This window comes from Cryptomeria japonica, chromosome 11, assembly GCF_030272615.1.
Source record: "Cryptomeria japonica chromosome 11, Sugi_1.0, whole genome shotgun sequence".
NCBI lineage: Eukaryota > Viridiplantae > Streptophyta > Pinopsida > Cupressales > Cupressaceae > Cryptomeria > Cryptomeria japonica.
Window position 1 is genome coordinate 448001192 of NC_081415.1, and position 16603 is coordinate 448017794.

A 16603-nucleotide genomic window follows, 5' to 3' on the forward strand; every position below is an offset into this window, starting at 1 on the left:
ATCAAATTTTTGAATAGCATTAAATAATAAAGAATATAAGGCATGAACACTATTAAGTCTACTATAAAATTTCTTATTCAAATGAGTTAGCAATGAGATAAATATATCCTTTTATTGCCCGACTGATTGATCTTTTGATTCTTTCAGCTTATTTTCTAATTAAACAATCTTTTCTAAAAGATGAGACTGAGTTGGTTCAGTTGATCTTGTGGCTTCAGGTTCATCATCATCATCATATGGGACTAATGTCATACTAGGGTTACCAACACTTATATCAGGTTGAACTACCTCTTCTTCCTGGACCATAGGTGATGACCTTGATGGTGATGGCTTAGATGGCCCTGTAAGTGCAGGAAAGGAAACCTTTATTTGTCCCTACTCAAAGAGTTGCACTCTCATTTTCAAATCCACACACCTTTGTTGAGATGCATTGTAATCATTGAAGAGTTTATCAAACTTTTTCATCAACTCCACCTTTTCCAAGGCTTCTATTTTGGCAGTCTCATGTGCCAACTTAGCAACATCAACATTCAACTTTGTATCCTCTACACTTGATGTGTCAGATTCTCTTTTTATAATAAGGCCTTCCCTCAAATTGAGGTTTTATGTCACTGATGTTAGGATTTCTAGGTCCTTTCTCTAGTGTCCATATTGCTAAGGTTGCATAATCATCCACAAAATCTGATCCTTTTAATGCCAACCTTGCTTCCTCCTCTGAATTGAAATAATGACCTTTTGTTTTCCTAATTGCATCAAAACCCACTCCATCTACTATGTCCTATTCTGATAAAATTAGGACTCCAACCTAACTGATAATCTTCCTTCCCTTATCAATAGTGATTTCCTTAAACTCTTCCATCATTTCATTTGTGACTTCTTCTTGATTTTCTTTATCGGATCTATCTAGCCTTTGGGCCTTTTTCTCAGTAATTCTTCCTTTGTATTCTTCAATCTTCATCTTCCATAATAGTTGCAGAAAGGCTGGAATCCTTACAAAAGTATCATCTTCAAGGAACTTATCACATGCCTCTTTTTTGGCATCCCTGAAATATCTACCTTGAATATATAAAGAAGTGAGGTCTAACTCTAGATTAGGGGGCAAAAGAGGAACATCGAGTTGCATTTCTACATTTGTTGCTATGAACATATCTTCCTCCATTTGTTCTTCACCCTACCTTATAGGTGAAAAGGGCACAGGTGATGGTGAAGGACTTCTTTCTGAGTCTTCAAGATCAATGATCTTGATTCCTTAAAAAGGTTTGATTTGCTTTTTTGGGGAAGGCTCTGTACTCATTATATTTTTACCCTTTCTCCTTACTAACCTTCCACTATCATTGCTGCTCTCATCTTCATCACTTGTTTGTTCTCTTTCTCTTTTATGAGAAGATTCATGAATAGGTCTCCTTTCTACCATGCCACCTTCTCTTTGAGACAAAGGAGGTTGTGAGCTTGAATTTTTCCGGCCATGAAATTCTTCATGTTTGGCCATCTTCTCCTTTAAAATTAACTTTAATTTATCAAAATTGTTTCTAACAAAGTTGACCTTAGCACAAAATGGGGCAAAATCCTTCACTAGATCATAATTTGGATCCATCTTTTGAATTGCATCCCATAACTTTATGAAGATTATCCATTTTTCTTTCCTCCACTCCCGAGTCATGAAATCAAATTTATTTTTAATGATGTCCTCAGGAAAGTTATCCTCATGAGGAAATAGACATCCTTTTATTCTTGTTTTGAAGATATTGTAGAGCCCCTCATGATCACCGTGTCTAGCTATGCTCACCCCCAAATGATATGGAGCAAAGAATTTATCAAAATGTTCATATCCTCCTTTTAGAATTACAAAATAAGGGATGATAGTGTAATTTGGGAAAAGTGTTCCTTTGCCCCTTTCCTTTAGTTCCTTGTCATGAATGCATCCTATCTACCACATTACCTCAACAAAACCCATTCTCAAAGGAACGTTGAAGGATAGTACATGTGCCTGTCTAGAGAAACCATAGATTTTGATAATAGTACTTACAGGATAAGGGATAAAATCCCCCCAATTGTGCTCAATCCTAACAAGTGGCAACCTCTCTTTGGGTCTTACAAAATCATGTAATTCTTTGGGAATCCTTGGCATGTTTACTATCAATCTTTGCCTCAACTTAGAAGCAAATTTGTTATGAAATCTTAAAACGCCAGTGTCCTGTCTATCCCAAGACATATCTGTACTCCAAAGCTGCACTGGAATCTCCTTATTATCAATTGTCCTTTTGAGGTTCATGGTACCCTCAAGGTAATCCATGTTCCTAAACAAGAACATATGCATGAGTAAGGAACACTAGAAGAATTTAGCACTAGCCACTTCATTTTTAATATCCTGTAACTCCTCATGAATCTTTTCTTCAAGGTATGGGGCAAAGTAAAAAACCAATGTATAATCTAGATGCTCAATTTGCATGGCCATAAAGTCAGGTGGCATCACTATAATTGGATTGAAACCCAATACCCAACATCAAGAGAAAAAGGTAGCCTGAAAGTAGGGAGCGAAAGTAGCAATAGGGAATGACTCTTCTGAGCTAGGGCCAACATAGTATGTTGTGCTCCCCACTCTAGCCAAATGCATTGGAAGGAAATTATTTCTAATGAACTTCTTCATTTTATAGTATTATGCTTTTAACTCATTCAGCTCTACTTTCACCAGGCTTATAGATGGTTCATATAGGTCAAAAACCTCTTGGAATTCTTCCCTTTTGATGGTCAAAAAAATATCTCCTTCATTTCCCCTAATAACCCTTGAGACAAGGTCATATTTATTTGCAATAACTTTGAGAAGGTCAACATCCATGAAGATACCTGACACTACTAACCTATGCAAATCATACTGCCAAGGATTGGATAATGGGGAATGCAAGTTCCTCTATCCATACCATAGTTTAAACATCTCTAATCCAGTCATTGGTATACTAACATCCGCTAAGCAAAATGCTTTATCGGTTAACCCTTCTCCTAGCGTTTTTCCACTCACAAATCTCTTCCCTTGGTGACTATCATTTGTCGAGGGCTTCAATTGGTCCAAGAAATCATCATAAAGATTCCTTTTCATGTAATCAATTTGCCTTGAATATTTTTGTGAGGGAGCCATATTTTGATCTAGGGTTTTCTACTACAACTTCAAATTGAGAAAGAAAAGACTAGGGCTAACACAAGATTTAAATTACAACATTAATTTAAGAAAATTTCACTCTTCTCTATTTAGCTCCTAATCCTAGAATAATTAAAATTATTTTCTTATAATTTCATGCACAATTTATAACATCAATTATTTCAAGAATAGACGAAGGAGCTCAAACAAACTTATTGTTTTGATTACACCAAAGGGATAGCAATTCTTTGTTGCAAGGAATCATTTCAACCTTCTTTAGCATCAAGAATGTCTTTTGGATCACTATGAAATTCTTTACGAATCAAGAACAACTTTTAAGAGTACTTTTATTACTACCTGGAATGAAACGCCAATGTCTCATATGCAATTACTATTCGCGCGAGCAAAACAATGACTCTTAACTTGAATTTAAAAAGTTTAAAACTTGACCGTCGACCATCTTTCAAGTTGGCAAATCATACAGACCAAACCATTCAATCTGACAGTTACCCTCCAAAGTGGCAAGCGGGTCCATCCTTGGAATGATGTGGCATGTCCAACTAATCACCTATTTCACCACTTTTAGTGACCCCACCATTGGATTTGCTTGGCCCAACTAATCACCTATTTCACCACTTTTAGTGACCCCACCATTGGATTTGCTTGGCCCATCTTGGACACATGGCATCATCTCGTGATACTGCGGTCCATAATATCGTCGCATCTTTTGATAGCAAGATCACAAAAACCATTGGATCTACTCTCTATTTACTTTCTAACTACACCAGTTACTTAACAATGACCACTAACTCTTGAGCATTTCTTAGACTAGAATTAAAACATTTCCGCTTGATATAAGCACGTGCAGAAACATTCATTTCTAGTAACTTGGGTTTTACCAGTTGGGAACTGGTAATATTAAAAATTTAGAAAGTCAAATGGCTGGGTCACCTGTTTCTACCGACCATATGTGGCATCATCTCGTGATGTCGCAGTCTTTATCCTCCTTTCACTTTCGACCACAAAGAAGTGCGAACTGTCAAACCTGTGTTGTCTTTATCAACTAGTCAAAATATTTAGGAATTTCAAACTTAGGAAATTATGGGCATGGGCACAAAAATTAAAATGAGACCAACTATAGGGAAATGTTTCATGCGACTAAGGAAAATCATTTCTTAGATGGGTCTAACATAACTTAGTGCTTAGGAAATAAAATGGCCCTGCTAATAGAATACAACCCTTGGCCTTAAGTGGGAAAAGTAATGACATAACATAAGAGGCTCAAGTTTTTTTTATATCAAGTCTTGACCCGAAAACACAACCCCTACAACCCTAAACCTTGAAACCTTGACAGAGGGCACAATAACTAGAATGACCAAAAATTTGCAAGATATAATTTTAGGTCCTATCACATGTAATGAGGTTGGACATATTGCTAAATTTTGTAGAAATAGAAAACCACCAATTGGTAATGGAGGATCAAATGAGAAAGGGAAAGAAAAGGTTAATGAAATATGGCAAGATCATACCCAGAGATGGGTTAGGAACTCAGAAGATCAATCTATAGATGGGAATGTTCTAGTTACTTATTTGCTAGAGGAGGTTGCTCCTGCATCGGCAAGAAGCTCAACTGGTAACTGAGGTAGATGCCTTAGGGGTAGGAAAAATTTATGGAGATGCCACATATACCCTAGGAAGAGGTACTGAAAGATATTCCAAACATTGGATATGCTTATCCAACATGGAAATGTTCAACAAAGATTTGATATCTTCCATCGGAAGTCATTTATATCAATAAAAAATTAGAGTTTTTTCTTGGAGGATAAAATGTTGAATCTACTTCATTTCTAAACACCTTGCATTCAGAGTGATTAAGAGTGATTCAGAGAAATCAAAGGCAATTGAGTGTGATCAGATATCTTCTTGAGCAATTTCACTAGCGATTGGAATAGTTTGTTAGGGTTTTTCAGTGACAACGATTCACAGGTATTTATCTTCAATAATGGAAGTGGGATCATAATTTGTGCCTATCTTTGTTACAAATCCAACTATTGTTAAGGTCAATGACCATCCCAGGCCAACTTTCAAGCAATATGCACTTGTTTCTACCTTGGACGATCTAGTTGGAGCCTTTTCCCGTGTTCCGAAAGGAGTTGTGTATGTTGAAGATGTTAGAGCATACATTCACTATCACATTGAGGATCTAGGAATATTTGATATCAAGAGCATGTACATGAGTGAGCTAATGGGAGATTTTGGAAAGATCAAACCTGAAGACAAGCACATTGAGGATTTAGGGTTTACCGACATTTTGGAAATTCGATAATTTGAAGATGAAATTGTTAGGTATGTTTTGAGTAGAGTACATGGAGAGTTTATCTAGTTGGATAGACCATATAAGATTACCAAGGAGGCCATCAGGGCAATCACTGATTTATCACAAATTGGGCAACATCCAAAGAAGAAAACTTCTAATGATCATGTCAACAAAATCACAGACGCAACTTCAGACAGACGATCTATGAGAATTAGTACTATCATCGACAGACATCAGATTTGGTAGCATGGTCATTTGTTACAAGGTAACTCAATCAAACTGATCGAACTGTGTTTCTAGCTCCTGCATTTACACAACTTATAAAATGATGAGAGAAAATGAGAAAATAGATCTATGTGGTTGGATGTTGGATGAACTGTTGATAAACCTAGGAAAGATTAAAGGAGAAAAGAAAGAAACTTTTCGGTATGGTAAATTAGTTGTTTGTTTAATGCTATTTTTCATCAATGAGACTCCCAGTTTTGGGAAGAGACAATGGGAATTTGATATCCCAGTAGGGAGGCAATTGAAATAGTCTATTAATTTGTTGGGTAGTTAGAGAGATGACAAAGTTTGGGGTTATTTTAAGGCATTTCAAAAAGATATGAAATCTATAGAGAGGGTTCCTAAGAACATTGTTGAGAAGCAATAAACTAACATATGCTTCATGGTTAAGAAATATGAAACACTCATGGAAGCGGTCAAACGACAAAAGATTTGGATTGAGGAAATGGGTTATGAAGTTGATGCACATATTCTTGATGCTTATGAAAAGATGCTAATTTATGCACCGGTAGATGAAATTGTCAGAACCTTTTGGCACTTCTAAGCAGAAGACACAAGAGGTTGAAACTGAGTTTAACCAAAAGAAGAGAGAGAAGCAGGAAAGTAAGGCAAGTTTGTTGAAAAGGTTTCACAGGACATCAAAGCATTGATTGATGCTGTCCAAGAGAAAGGAAAAAAGAGAAAAGAACTAGAAATGATTATCGAACCTATTACAACTGAATATGACACACCCTTAGCATTTAAGAGGGTACTAAGGAAGAAAACTGATTAAAGTAATGTATAGGCTAAGAAGAAACCAGTTAAGAAAGTTAAATTCAAGTTACCGACATAGAAACGATCTCCAAAGGAAACACCTTCAGCCCCATACAATACTGGAAGAAGGAAGAAGAAGGATGACATTGATCAAGCAATTGAATATGGTAATGTAACTATTATTCCACCAAAGACTTGTGTAGAGTTAGTTGATGAAATTACTAAAGATGGTATGTTAAAGAATGTACAGTTTTATTATGAATATTTAGAGGATGATGAACAAAGAGAAGTAGAGGAAGCCCTTTTGTTATATTTGGATATTTATAAGAAAACCTTGATAGAAATTGAAAACCAAATATCGACAGAATTGTATGATATGTTAGATGCTAGGAGACTATCAACAATGCAAGCGGACAAACATCTAAAGATTCAAGAGCTATTATCTGTTTGTGTTTCTATTGCTCCAGAGGAGATGGATAAGACACTTGAAGTTGCAGATAGGAAAATATTTAACAACAAACATAGAATAATCAGTCTTATGTTAGGAAGGGTAAATGAGATAATCAAGGAGACCTACAAGGCATGGGTTAAGTTCTTCGAAGAGAATTGTGGTTTTTATACTTCATTGGAATCCAAGACAAACACTGCAAACATCTCGGTTGAAGGAAAAGGAAAGGGTATTATGGGTACTTCACCCTCAATTTTGAAAAACATTAAGGTAGTGGAAATTGAGTCCCCGGTAGATACAAATGTACAGACAAGTGTTGAGCTACTGACAGATACAAAGAGTGTAACAGTTGACAATGTACATGATACTAATGTTAAGGACAATGGTCCTCCGGATACAAATGCAAAGGATGAGGTTATAGTTCCTAGGGAGGAATCGACAGTTACTAAGACTGCACCAAGTGGTGAAGCCACCGGTGTAAGTGAGGAAGTTGTAAAAGTTAAAACATCACAAGAGAAGAAAGAGGAATCCGATAGGGAAATGGTAGTGATTCCATCATTGTTGTCAATTGACACCTCACAGGTTGAAAAGAAAAGCATAACCAAGATGAGTTCTACTGAACTCATAATGATGGTGGAACATAAAATGTTGAAGGACGGATCTATGGATAAAGGGATTATTGATCATTTTATCATTGTTTTGCATAGACTAGTCCTGGAATGCAAGTTTGATAGAGAAACGAGCCCATCTGACAAGCTTAAGACAATCACTAAACACATTTTAAAGGATTTCCAATCCTTAAAACAAATATCAAACTGACAAGTACTAGAGAGACTCACACATGCAAAGAGAGCTACATTTGATCAAATGATTGAGTTTGAAAGGAAGGAAATCAATGATAAGTTGAAATTGATAGATAATTCTTTAAAGCGATGTACAAATATTTAGAGAGTATGTTGTTGGCATTATACACTCTAATGAGAATAGTTGATGTTGTCATTGATGGCAACCATCTGGCAACCAACTGGTATTCATCTAGTAATCCACTCACAGTTACCGACACCAGCAATAAACTTCTACATACATTGGTAGGCACTTCACCAACATTGGCAACAATACATACCGACACCCCAGCCGACAGGGAATAAATTTTGTTTATTGTATTTTAATGTAATTATCTTTTGTAAAGCCGACATGATACGTTGTAAAAGACTCATATATATGTATGAGATCTTATAGGTCATTTTGTAAGTAAGAGAGAGATGATGATATTGTGATTGATAGTGAAGGTTTTTGGTAATAAACCGAGCTTAAACCGGTACTGAACCTGCCATAGTTGATGCTGATTTGAAGCAGTACATTGTATTGGATTTTGATAATCAATTTTTGTAGTCAATATGACTCTTATTGAGCAGTGAGCTCTAGGCAGTTGGCATTCCTACATGTGCAGGCCCCTCATTGTAAGTAATATTTATTCATTGGCTAGTGAGTGAATATTGTGAGTCACAAATCCCACTGATGTTTTTCCCACATCGGGTTTCCTTGTTAAATATCTTGTGTTATGGTGTGTTCTCTATGCTATCTCTGTAATTCTTATTTGCTACATTAATTCTTATTTACCGACACAATATTTTGGGATGCAAAGTTCTTAATAAGCTTAAATATTCTGCTAACCAGTTAGACACCGATTCACCCCCCCCTCTTAGTGTCTTTGGGACTGTCATTAATCTTAACAATTGGTATAAGATCCTGGTCCTCTATTTTCAAAAGCCTAATAGATTGAGGAAGATTCTGACACCAGTACAAATGGAGAACTTAAGAAAACAATTGGAATGAGCTCTTGTAGACTATGATGCAGAGAAATTGAAGAATATCAAACTTGAAGATGATCTGAGGACTGCACAGGAATTCATTCAAGGACTTCAGGAGAATCTTACTATAGCTCAAAATAAAAGAAAAGAACTTCATGAGAAGATGCAGAAAGATGATGATGAAAAGGAAACTCTTAATGAACTTGTGAACAAGTTGAGAATAGAGAACAGTAATATGAAGAATGAAATGCAAGATATGCCTATGAGGTTATGTAAAGACATAGAAGATAGAAAGAAGAATGAAGAAGACTTAACTAGGAGACTCAATGATGTTGGAAATGAAAATCTAAGACTTAGTCATGAAAATGATAGGCTAAAGACAGATCTAATTCACATGCAACATGATATAACTGAGCTTATGAGACAAAAAGGAATTCTGGAAAATGAGCTGGATACTGCAAATAAACATAAAGAGAAATTCAAGAAAAATTCAGAGGAAATTGATGATATGCTGAAAAATCAGAAACCTAATGGAGATACTAATGGATTTGGATTCAAAGTTGGAGAAAGTTCTGGTGCTACAAACAATCATGATCACAGTAAACTAGTAAGACAACCTAGTGCTTATAAATTTAATGGGAAATGCTTTAACTGTAACAAGTATGGTCATAGAGAAAATCAGTGTAGATTTAGAAACAATCAGAACATTAATGCACCCATCAGTCAATGTTCCAAATGCAACAAAGTTGGTCATAATTAAGAAAACTATAGAATGAATGTGAGATGCTATGTTTGTGGAAGATTTGGGCACTTATCTAATCAATGAAAAACACAAACCGGCGTAGGATATGGAAAGGCGATTCAGAAGAATAATGTAACTTGTTATGCTTGTAACAAGATTGGACATATTGCAAAATTCTATAGAAGCAAGACTACACCGACAAACAATAAAGGATCCAGTTTGAAAGGTAAAGAAAAGGAAGATGAGGTAAAGCAAGAAATTTCAAAACAATGGATTAGAAAGAGAGATCTGAAAGTTGATGAAACTATCTCTGCACCGGTAGAACAGAGTAATACTCCACCGAGAGGAGATTCTTCATCCAACTGAGAAGTAACCCATTTTTGGGGTATTGCAGAAAGTTGAAAAGCATGCAGAGTACCCTCGGTTGAAGGTGAGAAGATAGATTTCTTCCTTACTGGCAGATGTGTTAAGTTTTCACTTAATCAATGAGCATTTAATGCAGTTGTTGAGAGAAATTTCATTATAAATTAGTTGATTTCCGTCTTTTTCGACACACTGAACATTCAAATTAGCAGAGAGCGCAAAAACTGAGCAAAGGCATTCAAGGGAAAGGTGCGAAGTGATTTCTCCAACCATTCAGAATATTTTCAGGTAGCTAAAGGTATTTTTCAATAGCTTCTTCTTCTACTCTCAAATTTGTTCAAAACCCTACTATTGTTGAAAATGTTAAACGCCCTAGGCCTGTGTTTAAGATAATTCTCGAAATTGCAAAGCAAGATGACTCTATAGGGGCATTCTCTAAAATTCCTAAAGGTATAGCATTTGCAAAAGACCTTAGGATTTATATACATTGCAACATTGAGGAATTAGGTTTTGAGGAATTGATGAAAATGTTTAAAACGATAATTTGTGATGAAAATGGTGCTTTTAAACCTGAACACAAGGTTGTAGAAACTCTAGGTTTTGTTGAGATATTGAATATCCTTGAATTTATAGAGGAAGTAGTGAGGATTGTTTTAAGTAGAGCACATGGAGAATTCTTATGGTTCGATTCTATTTGCAAAATAACCAGACAAGCAATTAGGATAGTAACTGGTTTACCCTCAACCGATAAAAGACTTGATAAAACTAAGAAGATTCCCAACAACATAGTGATAAGCCTAACCAGAACAACATCTAATAGTAGATCACTAAGAGTGAATGATATTAAGGACATCGATGTGATATTTGTGAGTATGGTGCTAGGATACAAGACTACACATGCTAACATGCTAAATTCAGTTTTTAGTCTCTGTACACATAGTGCTTATGAGATGGTTAACAACAATGCAATGATTGATGTATGTGAATGGCTGAAAGATGAGCTTATTGACAACCTGGAAAAGATCAAAGGTGACAAGAAAGACACATTCCGCTTTGGAAACCTTTTGGTATGTTTAATGCTGTATTTCACTAAGGAGATTCCTGGTACAGGACCCAAAGATTTGGTTATGATATACTGATAGGAAAACAAATACATGAAGCTTTCACCGACATGGGAACTACTAAAGACAACAACATAGTTGAATAATTTAAAACTTTCCAAGCTAAGATGAGAGCTAGAGAAAGATTACCACAAAGTATAGTAGACAAGTATGACAAAAAAATTTGTTTTGTTATCAAGAAGATAACAGACTGCAATGCATTGGCCTACAAGGCAATTGATAACATTTTACCAGTTCTGAAGTTGATTGCACCAAATTGTAACACTGATCACATGAAGGATTCTATAGGAAAATTGGACACACTATCAAAATTTGTTACTGATAATGTAATAACCATTGACAAGGTGAATGAGGACACCTTTAGAGAGAAAGTTGAAAAGGAGAAGGATAAATTCTTTGAAGACACAATAAAGAAGTGCATAGAACACATGAATCCACTATTACTGGCACTGAACTCTACAACTTTGGAATACATGGAGCTTTACAGGGAAAAATGCAAACCCCATCTTTTGACAGAGGACTTAGAAAAGGAGATCAACAGAGTACAAAAAGAAATAGATGACATAGCTGATAACATAATTGGTTCATCCGAACCTATATCAGTTATTGAGTAGGATATAGTAGGATTTGAGGAAAAATTGGAGAAACTCGAGAAAGAGAAGTCAAGGATTAAGTCTAATGCCATAAAACTTTAATTTAAACTTGGTCCGAAGTTGGACAATCTAATCTCTCTGAGAAATGAAATATTTAAGGCATTACTTCAAGGAGAGCGATCATCGAAAGAAAACATGTACTATTTCATCGACACGATCCAACAGAATGAGGCAACCCTGACCGACAGCAAAAGATTCATGCAGAGTCTAAATTTAGTTTTGGCAGACATCTTTCAGATTGTAACCAACCGGTTACAAACTTTGAGGTGAAATTTTTGCACTCATTTGACTATTTTTGACAACCTTTGTCATTGATGTTAAAGGGGGAGTAGTGGAGAGAAAAAATACTTCTTCAGAGGAGATCATTTGCTTAGGGGAGCACATCTTTTTGGCACATCGTTTTGGAAACTCATTGGACTTCAGCATTTGGAACAGTTTTTTGGATTTTTCTCATGAGTGTTGCCATCAATGACAAAGTGGGAGGTTGTTGGCATTCTACACTCTTATGAGAATAATTGATGTTGTCATTGATGGCAACCATCTGACAACCAACTGGTATTCATCTAGTAAGCCATCGATAGTTATCGACATCAGCAATAGACTTCTACATACACCGGCAGGCACTTCACTGACAGTGACAACAATACATACCGACACCCCAGCCGATAGGGAATAAACTTTTGTTTATTGTATTTTAATGTAATTATTGTAATGCTCTATGAAGTGTACCTATACCTGCAACCACAATGCACAAAATAAATCCTTACAAGAAATAGTTAGTAAATTGAAACAATGAAATGTAAAACCATAGCTCATCGACTTATTGCCTCCTAGTAAATGCGAGTATGAAAAATGCTCTCAGATCTGATTATGCATATTCCAGTGACTTGACTACACTTAGATGGAGGATTTGAATGATGAAAATGCATGATTAAGCTATATGAGTTCATGATTGATCTAGAAAATAAGATAGAATGAAGATGCAATTAAGCTACAATTGAGCACGATAACATTGCTAAGAATGATAAACTAAAAGCTAGATGCCTATAGTAACAATGCATAAGATGAGAATGAGATGAATCCAATGATATGCAAGAATGATATGAAATTGGGACCCTTTGTGCTGCAAAATGGGGTCTATTTATAGGATTTTCAAGGCTAGGGGTGATATGACAAGAATCAACGGTCAAGATTGATTCGAACATATCAATGGTTAAATTGGAGGAAGTTGGCAAAGGGGGTTGGATTAAAGGGAACATCTATCATCTCTATGGTGACAAGTGTCAAGAGGCTTCTAGAAGAGGTTAGATGAAAGGGAACACTTAGTGACAAGTGTCACAAGGTTCTAGAAGATGTTGGATGAAAGGGGACATGGTGGTAGGTAGAATGGGTTAAGTTTAGGAATGGTAGAAGTTAGGAGAATTTGAATCTAGAAATTCAAATAATAGGCTAATTAATTTCAACAACTCATAATTGATTTGTTTTAATTAATTAAGGGATTTAGAAGAAATGAATTTTGATGGGGGGAATTTAATTAATTTGAATTAATTAATCAAAGGGGATGAAATGAACCTATTAAATAAACCCTTAGATTTATTAATAAGTAGATGAAAGGGGAAATTTAATCAAATTGTTTAGTTAATTTAATTAAATCGGTAAGGGAGATTAATTAAATAATTGCTTGTTTAATTAATTATCTTCAGACCATTTTTAGGTGTATACATTTTGCCCCTCTTTGAAGCGAGGTGTGATGACTCGTTGATTCAAAGAATAATCTCATTTTGATGTTGATATTGGTTTGATAGGATGCCCTGACTCTTGATTGCTAAATTCTGGTATGATGATGCCCCCTTGGGAGATCAATTGAGATAATTGATCTTTGGAGTTTTGCGAGATTGATATCCCGGTAGATTTGATTTGATTTCTGCAACTGTGGTTTGATGAAAGTGCGAGATCTTTAATTAGCTTGATTGCTTAGACTGATAAGATTGAAAAATCTTTGTTGATTAGATTCAGTCTGGTTTCAAGAAGGATTCATCCTGTATAAGACAACGATGATCAAAGCGTCTGGTTTCAAGAAGGATTCATCCTGTATAAGACATGATCAGAACATCTAGTTTTAGGAAGGATACATCCTGTATAAGACATGAATCGGAATCAGATTATTTGGTTTCAGTAAGGATATATCCTATATAAGACATGATATAATCGATGAGGTTTGATTGATTGATTTGATTTGATAAGGTTGATTGGATAAAGAATTGACAGTTTGTTGATATCAAGTTGCAAGAATATTTGGATATGCTGATGTTGATTCTGTTGAGGGAGATAGCATAAGATTTGGGCTAGGTTGATAATATCATGAGAGAAATATGAGTTATTATTCTGATTGTGTATACACTTGTGATGATGCTTTGATGATTCCTATGATAGATTTTAACCTTGGATAAAAGGAGCTTTTATGATCCCATGCAAGAATGAAATGCAAGCTAAAATGCAATGCGATGCAAACTATGACTGGACCAGTCACTAGATTATTTTGCGTTTTTGTCATCATTGAGCTTTTGAAATATGGGAAGTGAGTGCAAACATTGATTGTTTAATTAAACCATGATGACCTAAGCACTTCCTTCCTGGATTTTGATATAGCAAGTTAGCACAAGCATCGAGGTATAATTGAACTGAGATGACCTGAGTGTTGCTTGCGTAAAATAGGCAGTATTAATCATTTCAATATGCAAATCAGAAATGTCTTCAATGATACTCCGATGATCATGTACCGAGACAAATTTGCACATATTAATGATTAATTTTTAGATAGTAGACAAGAAAAATATCATGTTCCTTCCTTGTTCCTCTAGTCCAAGACATCCTAGAGTCACTCAGAAATCATGATAGCGAAAAGCAATATAGAAAAGTTGAACAGTCATATTAAAATCATTATCCAAAAAGATATATCATCCATTGAAAAGTGTGTGATGTGCTTAGATTGACTTCGTGATAGCTTGATAGTTGATAATTTGATCTTGTGTTCAATGTTGGATGTGTCTCAGTTTTCGCTTGATACGAGTTGTCTAACTGTTTGTTCTATCTGTTTGAGTAAGCTCAAATGATCAAGAGTTTTCCCCCAGCTAGGTGTAGGATTTTGTCCCAAGCCTAGAAACAAATTTGTTATGATATATCCAATGATCCAAACCATGGCAAGAAGCCACCTGGGGTGTTTGCGTATGTACAAAGGCTTATGATGCATATGAATAGCACTGATGGAAGATGAATGCAAGCGGAAAAATGCATGAACTAATAGATGGAAGAGCTAGGCGACAGATAGCACCTGTTTGCCAGGTTTTCACCATCTGTTTTTATTGCACTTTTTCTGATATTTGATTTTTTTCTTTCTTTTTCTTTTTCACTTTTTAGGATTTTTCTACTTTTTCACTGTTTTTGATTTTTTTTTATTTTTCACTGTTTTTTATTTTTATTTTATTTTTCATTGTTTTTTATTTTTCATTATTTTTTATTTTTTTGATTTTTCACTGTTTTTGATTTTTTTGATTTTTCAGACATAGAATTTCTTTAGGTGTATGCTATTGATAGGCTCCTCAAGCTGATCTCTATCATGTGTTGATAGCTGATATGCTCCTGACCCAACTACTGCTGTGACCACAAATGGACCTAACCAGTTTGGTTCAAACTTGCCTTTCTTTTCTCGATCTGCTTGGTTGCATGGATTTTCCTTTAGCACTAGTTCTCCCACTTGAAAGTTTCATGGTTTGACCTTATGATTATAGCTCTAACACATTCTTTGCTGATATACCTTTAGATGATCAAAGGCATTTTGTCTTCGTTCATGGATCAGTTCTAACTCTTGTAGTCTAGATACTCTTTGTTCTTCATCTGGGATGAGACATTTTAGTGATAAACGTAGAGAGGGTATCTCTACTTCGATTGGCAATATGGCTTCTGATCCATATACAAGAGAGAAAGGTGTGGAATCTGTTGGTGTGCAGATACTGGAAGGGTAAGCCCATAGAGAAGGATTCAGTTGAATATGCCAATCTCTTCCAACATCATTCACTGTCTTTTTAAGGATTTTTAGAATAGTTTTGTTAGATGCTCCTGCTTGCCCATTTCCTTGTGGATAATATGGTGTGGAGAATCTGTGCTGGATTTTGAACTTCTCACATAGCTCTTCTACATCCTAGTTCTTGAATGGTCACCCATTATCATTGTTAATGGTCATTGGTATTCCATAGCGGCAGATGATGCAATTCAAGATAAATGCAGCAATTTGTTTTCCTGTGATGTTTATGAGAGGTACCACCTCAATCTATTTTGTAAAATATTTTGTAGCTACCGGGATGAATTTGTGACCATTAGATGAAGAAGGATTTATCTTTCCTACTAGATCAAGACCCCATTGACAGAAAGGCTAAGATTTTTCTAAAGCATGAAGTTCTTGTGCTGGTGCATGGATCAAGTTCCCATGGATCTGACATTGTTTGCATGTTCTAGCTATTTTAAAAGAATCTCATTCCATAGTCGGCCAATAATAGCGCAAGCATATGAGTTTTTTCAAAAGGGTAAGACCACTTGAATGAGTGCCACAAATGCCATTATGGACTTCATGTAGGGCCTTCTCAGATTCTTCTTGTTCGAGACATCTTAAGAGAGTACTGTCTAGACCTCGTTTAAATAGGGTATCTGCGATGAGAGTAAAATGGGAGGATTGGCGAATAATGTTTCTCTTTTGGTTCTTTGATAATTCAGGAGGTAGGATATTGTCTTTCAGTTATGTGTAAGTTTGGCCATAATGGGAGGAATCATGTCCAATAAGTTGACAGATGGTTGAGAATCAAGACAATTAAAGGTGAGATGAAACAACTCTTCTACGAGGAATTCATAGCACTGTTGATTTTCCTGTGTCTGCAATAGAGAAGTAAGTGTAGCCATGGTGTCTGCTGCTTTGTTGTCATTTCT